Genomic DNA, 13,229 nt, shown 5'->3' on the forward strand with positions numbered 1-13,229 from the left:
TCCTTCTTATGTTCTGGTGGTCAAAACTCTGCTTGGGACTTGAGGTAAGGCCATACCTCAAGAGGCTGGGAGTAGAGTGGGGCAATCACCTCCCCCAGCTGTTTGGTGATGCTGTGTCTGATGCAGTCCAGGGCAGGGCTGACTGCTTGGGTCTACTTGTATTTCTGGCTGCTGGTTACTGCTCACTCATATTCAACTTGCTATCAGCTAGGACTCCCAGGTCGCCCTCCTCAGCACTTCTCTCCAGCCTGACATTCCACAGTCTGAATGTACATCCAGGATTGATCCATCACAGAATGCAGCATTCACCCTTGCTAAACATCCTACAGCTGGTAAAGACAAAGATAGCTTATTCACAAAGTCTTTTAAATAACATTTGAAAATACTATTGTTAAAATCCATATTTTGTCAGGCAAAAAATGTGGCATATTTATGGGGCTCAGTGTATGCATTCAGATTTGTCAATCATTTAAGAAAAATCATATGTTCCTAACCATAAGTTTTAATGGGAAATTAATTCCACATAAAGCATATTATGTGGAATTTAATGATATGACAGTAACAATTTTTATTTTTAACCTTACAAAATGGTGCATACAAAAAAAGGTGAATTGTTATTAAATCCTGTTGATTTCTGAAAGCAACCAGACCAATTAATGACATTACATTTTCAGTGTTAAGCAATAATTCTACTTCAGACCCAGTTAGCAATTTGGTTTTCACCCATTTTGTTTAAAAATCTAATAAAGAATAGTAAAGGGCAGTTTCCTAAAGAAAAAGAGGTAAAGTTCCCTAAGGAAAAAGAAAAAGAGCTATTGAGAGTAAAAGGATCAGAAATGGTAAGCTAACAATGACTACATTCACTTATTAATGATGCTGAGAGTAACCATAGGGTACTGAAGGAATAATAAGGACTAAATATTTAGTTGCTACAGTTACTATCCTTGATCTTTCCATGAACCTCCCAAAGTGACAGCAGTGAGCATGGCTGTGGATCAGGGCCAAGTTTGCACTTTTGCCCATGAACCATAATTAAAATAGATTTATGAATGAGGAAATGCCTGCAGAAGGAGATCAGTCTTGCAACATTTCCCAGCGGTCATTAGATTTTTTGAAGACTAAACTGTAGTTTAAATCTACCCACTTATTGTAGATTCTTCCCTTTACAGCATATTTTTTACTGCAAAAAAGGCAGCTGAGTATGCATTCCAGTGAGATTCAGGGACATTATTACTCATACTCATAGTTTGGCTTATTATAGCTTTGATTATATGGGCATCATTGTTTTCAGTGGCATAGAAGAGTCTAATCGCCTTGCTTGCAGAATGCAAACTATTCTCTTTTATGAATCCATGGGAAAAAAACTGTATATGGAAAGGATTATTATGAATTTTAGATTTACCCTAATAGGTTCTGTCTTGAGTTTTTCTGAAAATATATTTTTCTTGTAATTCCTACCCACCATTGGTTACACAATTCCATCTGGATTTCATTGCCTCTTTCTCAATTGCTATGAAAAAATATTCTATACTTTTAATGTAAAGGTATATTTTTTTCACCCCAAATATACTTGTACCTCATATGGCAAACTGAATTAGTGAAATGAAGTGAAAGAACAATTTTTTCACATCTTCCATTAATACTTCGTGTTAATGTTCAAAAGATAAAAAAGGACAGACATGTAGAAACAGCAAATTACAGCCCAAGAGTATCACTGATGAGGCTTGTTCACTTTTTATAATGAAATCAGCTTCTAGCCCTTCTTTCCAATTCTGTGTCTCTTTGGATGGAAACAGATAATGCATTCTCACTCTTACTAACTCCTGGTGTCTTCCTGCAAAGAAATTTTACATCCTTATTAAAAAAAAATTCTGTGTTTGTACTAGTGCATGTTTTGTTTTTCAACAAATATATATCACCTCTCTGATTGCACAATTTCTTTGTTTTATGGTTTGTTCTGTTATAAAGGAAATGCCAGGAGAATACATATGTAAAATTTGAGTGCTTCATAAATGAATACTCTACAGGACCATATCTTGATTTTTCATGAATCTGCATAGTTCTGTGGGCATTTATGACCAGATAAATACATTCTAGGAACTTGCTGTTATGTACATTGATCATTCCCAAAGCAAATAATGATGAAGACAAAGTCATTTTAGATATCATAGTCTTAGTTTTCACTATAATATGTCTATTATGAAGGCACACGGAAGGAAATTTTCTTTCCTCTGTTCATTCCCCTGTTTCTGATGTTAACTTAAATTACATAAGTAACTAGCAGTCTCTCCCGTGCAATAGTCCCCCATGGAGACTGGTTGTGAATAAGAAATTCTCTTCAACTTGTTTCACTGATGGCTTCCACCACTGCAAACATTTTTATTGAGAGAATTGCCAGCTAGTTAGATCTTTGATTATTTTTCCCTGACAGATCAGTGGAAGAAACAATAGCCTGAAGGAGAGTAAGATCTAAGAATTATTGAATTACATTACTTATTGTGAATAGATGCTGTCTAGCAGATGCAATTTAATAGAAGTACATAATATATTCTAAGCTAGATAAGATATCTGGAGTTCATTATAACATATGTTGAACAGTCGTAAAAGCCAAACTAAGTCATGATGAGCACACATTGGTGATAAGCCTTAATAGTATTGTTATTGGATAGAGTATTCTACCATCACCAATTTTAGAATCACTGCTACTTTTCCCCCATAAAAACATAGAGTTTCAAGGCCATTGTCTAAAACAATATCAGAGTGAACTTCAAAATATAAATTGACATGATAATTCCCTTTTGATTTTATTGTTTAAAGTATATTTTTTCAAAGTGAAAGAAAAAGAAGTTGGGAATTTTACAGATTTTGCAGGCCTGATACCTTGTTTCTAACTCTGAGAAAACAGTTCAGATAATGAGATAATAGAATGATGCAGTGACTCAAGGATTTCAGTTATTTAGAACACTCTCCTTAAATGAAAGAGTTCCCTTGAAACATAAAAGATAAATTCAAGTTGCAGTGGTTGGTGCTACATCAGGATTAAACATTTTCATGTTTTGCATCCTTTTTTCAAACACATTTCTACTTGTTCATAAAGTTGAATGTGTGAATATATATATATATATATATATATATATATATACTTATTACTTAGCTTCTGGTTTCCTTTTAACATCAGAAGATGTTATCCAACTAACACAGGGACATATACAGAAATCAAAAAGAGTGGATATTCTCATTGATAGCTTTCCTTAAAACACTGCTTTTTCCTAAAAGAAATTATTATTTATATATTTATATTATTTTATACAAACAGAATTTTATGTTCAGTTTACTGCTTATACTAGAACAGACATTCAGGTTCTTAGGCAATTTTGTTTGTATGTAAATTTTCTGATGTGATTTTTCCATAATTTCTGTTTCAGAATAGCTAAAATACCCTTTCTGTAGTAATTTTTATTTATGTAACCCAAAAAGTGCAAAAGAAATTAGTAAAATAGAAAAAAATTTGGGGACATCCCTCCTATTTCTGTGCAATGTTGGAAGTTCATATTCAGATTCATTCTAATCTCATCAATTCCTACATGTCTCTTAGGAATAAAAAAAAGGATTTTCCTTATTTAGCTAAAGTCTGCATGGACTAACTTTGTTCAGGTCTCTTCTATCTTGCCACCCTGAGCACTACAGGAGGAATGGGGAGTGGGCTATGTGGTCAGTTCAAACCATCACATTGCTTCCACACTTCCTACCTCATACATTTTCTCTGTTCCAGTCTTCTCCATGGACTTCAATTCATCAGGAACAGATTTCTTCTGAAAAGATTTAGTGTTAATCCCCAATAGGATGCTGGGAACCAATAGGTCTTGTCAGAATATCTTCTCCAACCTAGCCTTCTCTCTACAGGCTGCATTTTCTCTCAGGAGGCAACTCTAATTTGGGTTTTCCGTGGGGTGTAATTTCTTTCAGACATTGCCTCCTGCTGCAGCACAGGGTCATCCACTGGATACACGAGGACGACTTGCTTCACCACTATATTCTCTACAGACTGTGGTGAAGTCTTTGTCTGATGTTGGTAGTAGCTTCTTCACTCCTTCTCCCCATCTTTCTTTACTGACCTTGGTGTATTACAGGGCTCTTTCTCCCACTGTTTTGCTCACAGAAACACAGAATGTCTCCAGTTGGAAAAGACCAGAGTGGGTCATCTGGTACAATCTCTGTATTCAAGCAGGGTCATCTTACAGAACACTACAGACCATTTTCTCCAAATGATTCTTGAATTTCTTTGGTGAGGGATACTCCAGAACCTCTCTAGTCAATCTGTTCCAGTGCTTGGTCACCCACACAGTAAAAAAGTTCTGTCTCAAATTCTGATGGAATTTTCTGGGCATCAGTTTCTGCCCGTTGTCTCTTTTACTATTGCTTGGCACCACTGAGAAGAGCCTGGATCCAGCCTCTTGACATTCTCCCTTCAGACACACAGTCATTGATGAGGTCCTATCTCAGTTTTATATCCTTTTAGTTGAACAGTCTCAATTCTCTGAGCCTTGCCTGATAAGAGAGATGTTTCAGTCCCGATTGTGCTCACTCCAGGAGCTGCATGTCCTGAGGAACCCAGAACTGGACACAGCACTCCAGATGTGGCCTTACCAGGGCCAGGATCACCTCCCTCAACCTGCTGGCAATGTTCTTCCCAAGGTACCCCAGGATCCCATTGGCCTTCTTGGCCTTCAGAGCACACTGCTGGCTCAAGGACAGTTTGTTCACCTTCATCCAAGTTATTGATGAATAAATTAAACAAGACTGGACCCAATTTTGAGCACTGGGGGACACTGCTAGTTACAAGCTTCCAACTAGAGCCTGTGCCACTGATTGTAATCCTCAGGGATTTGCCATTCAGGCAGTTCTCAATCCACCTCCCTCTCCACTCATCAAGTATGTACTTACTGAGTTTGCCTAAGAGTATATCCTGATAAACTCCTGTCTCTCACAGGTGCATTTTTTACCTTTTGTGTTGGTCAGTGTGGGACTATTTTGGAACTGTCTGAAATCAACTATGTCCAAGATAACCCTCAGTCTCTTCTAATAGGGGCCACCTCACTAAGAAAACCTTGAAAGGCAAAGCAAATATAGCAATACAGAAAGCTAGCTGTGTAATGGGTCTTAAAATCCTATATTTATATAAATTTATCTCTTAAAACCATATTTTATTCACTTTACATCTATCATAGTTTTGTCAAGAATTATAGTTGGAATCAAAATAAGATGCATCTCTTTATTGTCAGAAAGGTCCTATAAATCCATATTTCATAATAAATAGTGAAACCAAAGATTTAAAATATTTTACATGCTTGTAAGAACTATCTTTTATTTTTTCCCCTAGATTCTTGTCCTAAAATACATGGACTATATATATATATTATTACAGAGAAAGTAGACATGCATTTGAAAAGCATAAGTGCACTAGGACAAAAATGGTCATTTAAGAAGAGAACAGTTGCTCCAAATCAGCTAGAATACATTTGGAGAGCTTGTCCTGACACATAATTATATCAATTTCTGTCTAATTATCAAGATACTGATATTGAACAATTCAATGGATACAAAGTTGAGGGTGATTCTAAGCTTCATTCCATAAAAGATGACTCTAAGGTTAAAGAGTGCTTGAGACCACTGAATGTCTGATGCCAATGCCTGAAATATGATGCTGTCATTCAGGCATCTGCTCAAAGCCATTCAGGCAAGAAGTGAGATGACCAAATAAAAGCACCCAAGAGGTGCAAATTATCTGTGTATTTCTATTGTAGAGTATGAAATTTATCATGCCACTTGGGAAATCTTAATAGAGCAAAGCATACCATGTCTCTCCTATTACCAAGCATACTGTGACTGACTGCTATCAAATAATATGATTTATAGCTTTGTAGAGAATTTATGAAACTACCTGAACTCTCTGAACCAGTCCAGCCTTATCTGAATACATAGAAAACTTGGTCTTGGAAAAGTAGCTGCCATATGAGCTTGGGAAATTCACTAAAATGAGTATTAGCATTGATAAATGACTGTGTGGGAGCATAAAGAATTTAACAGGGTATGGAGGAGGCAAAGAGAAAAGCAAAACTATAGCTGCTCATTCTTTGGGCATGTACTAAAAGCACAGGGGACGACAGTTCATTTCAGCAGCAGTGATTGCACTTAATATACTTTTTCTGGCATAGAATAGAAACAGGTGTCAGTACTGAATTCTCTATATTTTTATTCACAAGGTATTTGCTTGCTTTTGAAATACAGTGACTATATTAAGAATTTACTTTTGTATCTGAGATGGTGCAGTGGTTTAATCTATCCAGATAGAGTCTCCTTTCTGAATCAGCCTTAGTTTATTTCCAGTGTTGCCAATTATGTTGGAGAAATACTTAATTAAGAATCTTACTCTATCTAATGGTGCCAAGTCCAGTACTTTTTTCCCTTGTTTCCCTCCTCAATGAGAGTGTAACAGTAGATGCCCAAGGAGAAAGAAACACAACTGAGAAAAATAGAAGCAGTAATATATGATGTCTTGTTTTACTAAGATGCAAGACACATAAAAAAATTAACTTATGAGTGGAAGAAAGAGGCTGAAAAAGTGGATGTATTTATACAGCTGAGAAGATACCCCCACCATTTGTTTAAAGGATTTGTTACCTTTATAGATCTAAATCTTCCTGGCTACCCAAGCCACAGCTATTGCTTAGATAGTTTTTCCATATTGTTTTTCTTTCTCTCTCTTTCTCCCTTCAAGTTAGATTATTGTTATGTACCTTCCATGACATATTACTTTTTAAAATGTTAGGAAATCTTATGCTAAAAGCATAATTCTACAGCCCACTTCTTGACACTGTATCTCTCCAACCAATTTTCCCTTTTATTCCACCAGCTGTCCTATGTAACAAATACAACATAAATGTAAGGTGTCGGTTTTTATTGGAACAAAAAATGTCAAGGATGACAACCAAGCATCTAGCTCATTTCATTGCAGGTACTAGCATCTGGAAGACAGGAACAAAAAAGAAGCATTTCCACAGTAAACTATGATCACATTACAAAGAAACAATGCCATACAGGAGTAATGGTCAAAATTTACATAGAACATCTGTTTAGTGCATTTATATTATTTTAATTCGTCTTGAACAAAATATTGCACTAATCAGACTTTTCACTGGTTGAGAAACATTCACAGAAAATAATGAGCTTGATTTCAAGAGCAAGTTCAAGACAGAACAGAACCTTGCCCCTGTGGCTCCTATGCATATTCACAACCTAGCTATTTATCTGGCATTTCAAAATTGAGCACTCACAATGCACTGTTCAGAAATGACCTGATTATGGCAAAAGTTTTGATAGGAATACTCAGGGTGATTCCAATTGAAATGTTGTAACCTGCTTGCAGAACCTTTGAGGACTGAAAGGGAAAAATCCAATATGTGTTTACTCTCTGCTTTTATACTTTGCACATAAGCACTTTCACACCCAAATTCTCCCGTCAGTTTTTACGTAAGATGTAAGAGTATCTCCCAGGTTACTGGTAGCATTCCACCGGTTGTGTACCAAAGGCTGAAAACTCTAGTTTTTTGATCTCCCTCCTGGACATCCACGTGCAGCATGTGCACTGTTGACTCAACTGTGGAGGTCTAGAAGCCTGTCTTACAGAAGGTCCAACACAGAAATTTACAGAACTTGGTCCACATAAAAAGTTCCTTTGTTCATCCCCCTCTCCACCTTCCACAAGCTGCCAGGCATGGCATACTTTTTCTAAAAGCATACAGCAGACCAAGATGAGCAGGCTTCTCACTGTAAGATGACATATAAATTGCCAGGGTTCACAGGAACCTGGAGACTGTTATCTGGGTCATGACTTTTATGAAGAGTGCTTGCCACAGGAAGACAGGAAGGTGACTTCTATGAAGCATGCTGCAGTTCACATCCGTCTTCACTTATATTAACTTGAAAGGAAATTAAAGGCATGAAGCTGGGGATTTCCAGTCTTTTTTAACAAAGACAACATGCCTTTAACGTTGTACTTAAAAAAAAAAAAAGTCCATTTTATTGACTATTTGGAAAAATTGCAGGATCTGAATCTAAATTTTATCTGAGAAACAGTGGAGAACAAATCTCCCTGGTTTTGCTTTTTTTGATGTCAAATCACTTATGAGCAGATTAGAGGAACTAATTCAGAACACAGCCTGGTTTTGTGTTCTTAATCTCTCTTTGGATACTTTTCTTAATGCTTTAGCCTGCATGTGCGTATAGTCTTACTAGACTCCAACAGATGGCCTGTATCAAAGTTTTTCTTGAAATAACTGTGACTAATGTGAGCTGGACTCATTGATCAAATGTGGTCTGTATGGAAATAGTCTCTAGCTGTGAATTGAGTAATTTCAAAAGGCCTGAGTTAGAAAGGACACAATTGGTAGTACACAAACCCATATATGTCCTTTTGTGTATGTGTGTGCGTGTGTGTGTGTGAATGTCTGTGAGGCAGAGAGTATTGTAAAAATCTATGTTTTGGGATTGTTCATAAGGTATGCTCTGTACTCACAGTTTCTTTACAAATACCTATAAAGTTAATTAACTTATATCAGTGAATGATTTTTGGCTTAGGTCTTTTAAAAAGAAAGTAATTTTGTTTGTTTTGGGTTCTCTTTTTAGAAATATTCCTGCTCCAAATATGATACGCTTTGGGCAGAATCTTAACCTTCAAATTATAAAAGTTATAGTTGAGAAAATGGAATTCTGCATTCCCCCCTAGAAGTAGTGATCTGTAAACTCTAGAGCCTTGTATTTTAATGTAATAGCTTCTATGCTTGGGATGGCACCCCACTGTCCTTGCACAAACTGGATAATGCAGAGCAGGACATCCTGGCCATGACAGTACTGTTCACACAAGTGTTGATCCAGTTCTGAAAGCAATGTCAGAAAACCACAAGCTAGGTGGACAGCCAGAAGGAGATGAGAATATATTAAAATCCCATTATGTTTTTTGACAATGTGACTTCTAGCAGACTTACTAGCTCCAAACAACTCTATCAAAACCATTGAGAGCAGCAGAGAGATGCCCACCTGTATATATAGACTGAACTGGTAGCCTGGAAATGGGATTTCTTCTGTTTCAGATAGTGTACTAGGCTGTTAGAAGAGATCAAAAAAGGTGAATTTGAACACACTTTGGCTTTGGAGAATACTTAATTCTGCATTTTCCTATGAAAGTTATCTTGATGGAATTTTACTGCATTTAACATAATTAGCACAGTGTAAAAATAACCCATGAATTTGACACTGCTGCCATTACATTGACAGTAGCTCACTCCACAAACAGCCCCACTGAAATACAGTGAGCTGTTTCCTCAGTTCTGGTGTTATTGTTAGTAATATACAACAAGGCCAAGACACAGCACTTGTTTTAAGTTCTGCTTCATTGCCTTGTGAGTTGTCAGTTATGAAGACACAATATCCCCATTGAGATCTGTTTGAAAAATTAACTCTATTCTATTCTACTTAGCAAATTTACCTGATATTGATTTGCTGTGAAAATGATTAATGATAAGATATAATGGATGCTAGAAAGATTGCTTAAAGATCCTACAATTTTTGATAGTCAAATTAGACTGAACTAATACTGAGATGAAGTTGCAATGATAGTAAGAAAATAAAAGAATAGCTAAGTTAAGATAGTATAGTAAAGTAAAGATAAGATAAGATAAGTATAGCTAAATTATTGAGTATTTTGAGTATTTGATTGAGTATTTTGGGGGAGATGGTGGAATACAGAGTAACAAATCTGAACCTGTTGCTCAATCATTGGAAAATAAATTTGAATACTGCCCAGTGACTTGGATTAATACAGAGATACTATATATGTCAATTAAATTAAATTAAATTCATATCAAGGTCCAGACTATTGGTGTTTGCACCTCAGGAATACATCTACCACTGAAAATATTTTAAAAATTTACCCTGAATATATAAAAAAACCCCAACAATCTCAAACCAATCACCTCTAAGACAGCAAAAGTTAATGAATTGATAAATAACAGTATGTACAAATCCACTAAACTGACCACTCTGAATTGTTTGGAGGAAGATGTTAATCTGAACAATGTTAATTTTTATATGGCCAAATTCATGTTCACAAAATTTAAATTAAAAAAACCAAAACCAAAAATAACACCACCAAAAACCAAAATGAACAAACCTAACCAAACAAAAAGCCACGTATGCCATATTTCATTAGATGTAAAACAGTATTCTATAATCAATGACAATGCGAAGGAACACAGTATCACTGAGACACTAGAAAGTGACCTTTTTAGATATTGCTGTGCTTCAAAGCGATATTGTTTGACTATTTAGGCATAGCAACTGAGTCACATTAGAGATGTTTCTGAGGAATCTTTTATGTGGTCATTACTGTGGGCCTTTTGCCAATGACTCTGATACACTCTAGTCACACTGCAGCACACTTGCAGAGTTCTGTAGCTGGAGGCATCACACTTTCAGACTCTTGCCCTACTGAGGAATTTCAACCACCTTGACATCTGTCAGAAAAGTAGCAGAGTGAGCTATAGGCAATCCAGAAAACTCCTGGAATACATGGAGAATAAATTACTGAACCAGCTAATAGACAGCCCTACCAGTGTGGACACAATACTGGATGTGACGGTCACCAATGTAAATGAACTACTCAGGGACATCAAGACTGAAGGCAGCCTGGGATGCAGTGATCATGCCTTGGTGGAAATAGCAATCCTCAGGCATATGGATCAGGTAAGGAATAAAGTCAGGCACCTGAACTGTAGGAAAGCAAACTCCCAGCTTTCCAAGGAGATAGTTAATGGGACTCCCTGGCAGAATGCCCTCAGAGACAAGGGAGTATAACAGAGTTGGCAGATCTTTGAGGAAACCTTTGATAGACTGCAAAGACTAGCAATTGCCAGGAGCAAGAAATCAGACAAGGGTTGCAAGACTGGGTTCGCTGAGCAGGGAACTAAAGAGAAAGAAGAAAGTGCACAGAGAGTGTAGACTAGGAGAGGTTGTCTGGGAAGACCATAAAGATGAAGTTCAGTTGTGTAGAGATGGGTTGAGGAAGGCAAAGAGAAGATGAAACTGAACCTGGGAAGAGACATAGAGGAAAACAGGGAGGGCTTCTACAGGTATGGTAACCAGAAAAGGAAGGTCAAAGAAAATTTATCCCACCAACAATGCTGGAAACCTGGTAGCACCAGTCTCCATCTTCATTGGCAACACCTCTTCCTGCATCTCTTGAATGGATGTGCAACAGAATGAGGACTGGGGGAACAACCTGCTTCCCACTGTAAGTAAATATCAGGTTCATGACCACCTAAAGAACCTGAATGTGCATAAGTCTATAGGATCCAAAGAGATGACTCACAGAATCCAGGGGGATATGTCTGATGTAGTGCCAAGCCACATTTGAAAAGTCTTGGCAAGCCGGTGAAGTCCCAGCTGACTGGAAAAATAATAATACATAAATGATCCAAGGTAGAGATTCATAAAGATGCCATCATCTTTAAAAAGGATAGAAAGGAGGCTCCTGGGAACTACTGTCCTGTCAGCCTCACCTCTGTGCCTGGGAAGGTCGTGGAACAGGTCCTCCTAGAAGCTGTACTAAGGCATATGGGGGACAGGGAGGTGACTTGAGACAGCCAGTGTTTCTTCACCAATGGCAAATCCTACCCCACCAAGCCAGTGGCCTTGTGTTCACTTGTGAAGTGACTCCATCAGTGTACAAAGGAAGTGCTACAGAGAAATTTATCTGGACTTCTGTAAAGTCTTACACACAGTCCCCCAGCATCCTTGTCTTTAAATTGGAAAGAGATGGATTTGATAAGTGGATGTTGGATAAGAAAGCAGTTGGACAGTTCCATCCAGAGGGTAGTGGTCAATGGCTCAGAGTCCCAATGGACATAGTGACAAGTGGCATCCAGGGTCTGTATTTGGACCAGTGTACTTTAGTATCTTCATTAATGACATAGACTGAGAGATTGAGTTCAATCTCAGCACATTTGCAGATGACACCAAATTGAGTGGTGCCCTTCAACATACTTGAAAGAAAGGATGTCATCCAGTATGACTGCTGTTTAAACTTATTATTTGAGTCCTAATTGTTCCTGTTGTGTTTAAACAGCACATTGTTGAAGTTCCTATACCTGATAATAAAGATCATCACTTCTGATTTTTCCTGTCATCTCTCCTTTTCGCCTGATTTCTCTCTTCATGCTGTGAAATATGCAGGCTTTAATTTAATGCCAAACTTATTGGGGAAAAAAAAAGAAGAAACAAAAAAAATTAAAGCAATTTCAGAATTTCATTTTCTTATTTCAGAACCAGTGAAATTAAGTAGAACACACACATGATAAAGTAAAAGATTTTGGGATGCATCTTCTTGGCATGTTGACACCTGATTCGTCTATATCCTTTGTAATCTCATGATTCATGATTTGCAGATCATCCTGTATATTTTCCTTCTTTCTCTTTTATGCTAGTGAAAGTTATGGGCTTGTTTGTTTTGACAAATACATTTTTTGACTCAGTCATGAAGCTGACAAAGACTTAAAGCACAGAAGTTTATCTCCTTTGTGAGAGATTCTTTTTTTTCAGCAGCTCTACATCTAATTTTCTTTGTATACCATCATTTGAGATTCTTAAGGTAGTGCTTAGATGTAGATGTCTGCAGTGACCTGCCAGATATCCCAGGTCTTAAGGATGAGTGAATAAACGTAGCTGAATGCTGTTGAATATGTGATAATGCAATTAGTAATCTTGCCAACTGAATTTAAAATGAGATGTGTATTCAGGGACCTTTGTACTCTTTTGTAAGTGCTTTTTTTTCTCCCTCTCTTTTCTTTTAAATACATCAGATACATATGAGCTAAGCAAAAATGTCCATTAAAAATTAAAATAACTTTGCACTGTAGATTAGGTGGGCACTTCTGATTTGGCAGTTAAGGTTCAATTTACTTCACTGCTTAAGAAACAACAGAAAAAATATGGTTTATTTGTTACTTTTTTATGTAAATAAAATTATTACTGATGAATAAATACAGTATTTTACATTCAGAGCAATATATGCAGGATGAAGTGGAACAAAGTGCAAGTTATGCTACATATTAACATTATCCCAAGTCAGATCAGAACAGTTAATTTCCAAGATTTGCTGATAACAGTAGGGTGTG

This window comes from Lonchura striata, chromosome 6 (genome assembly GCF_046129695.1).
Source record: "Lonchura striata isolate bLonStr1 chromosome 6, bLonStr1.mat, whole genome shotgun sequence".
Classification (NCBI taxonomy): Eukaryota; Metazoa; Chordata; class Aves; order Passeriformes; family Estrildidae; genus Lonchura; species Lonchura striata.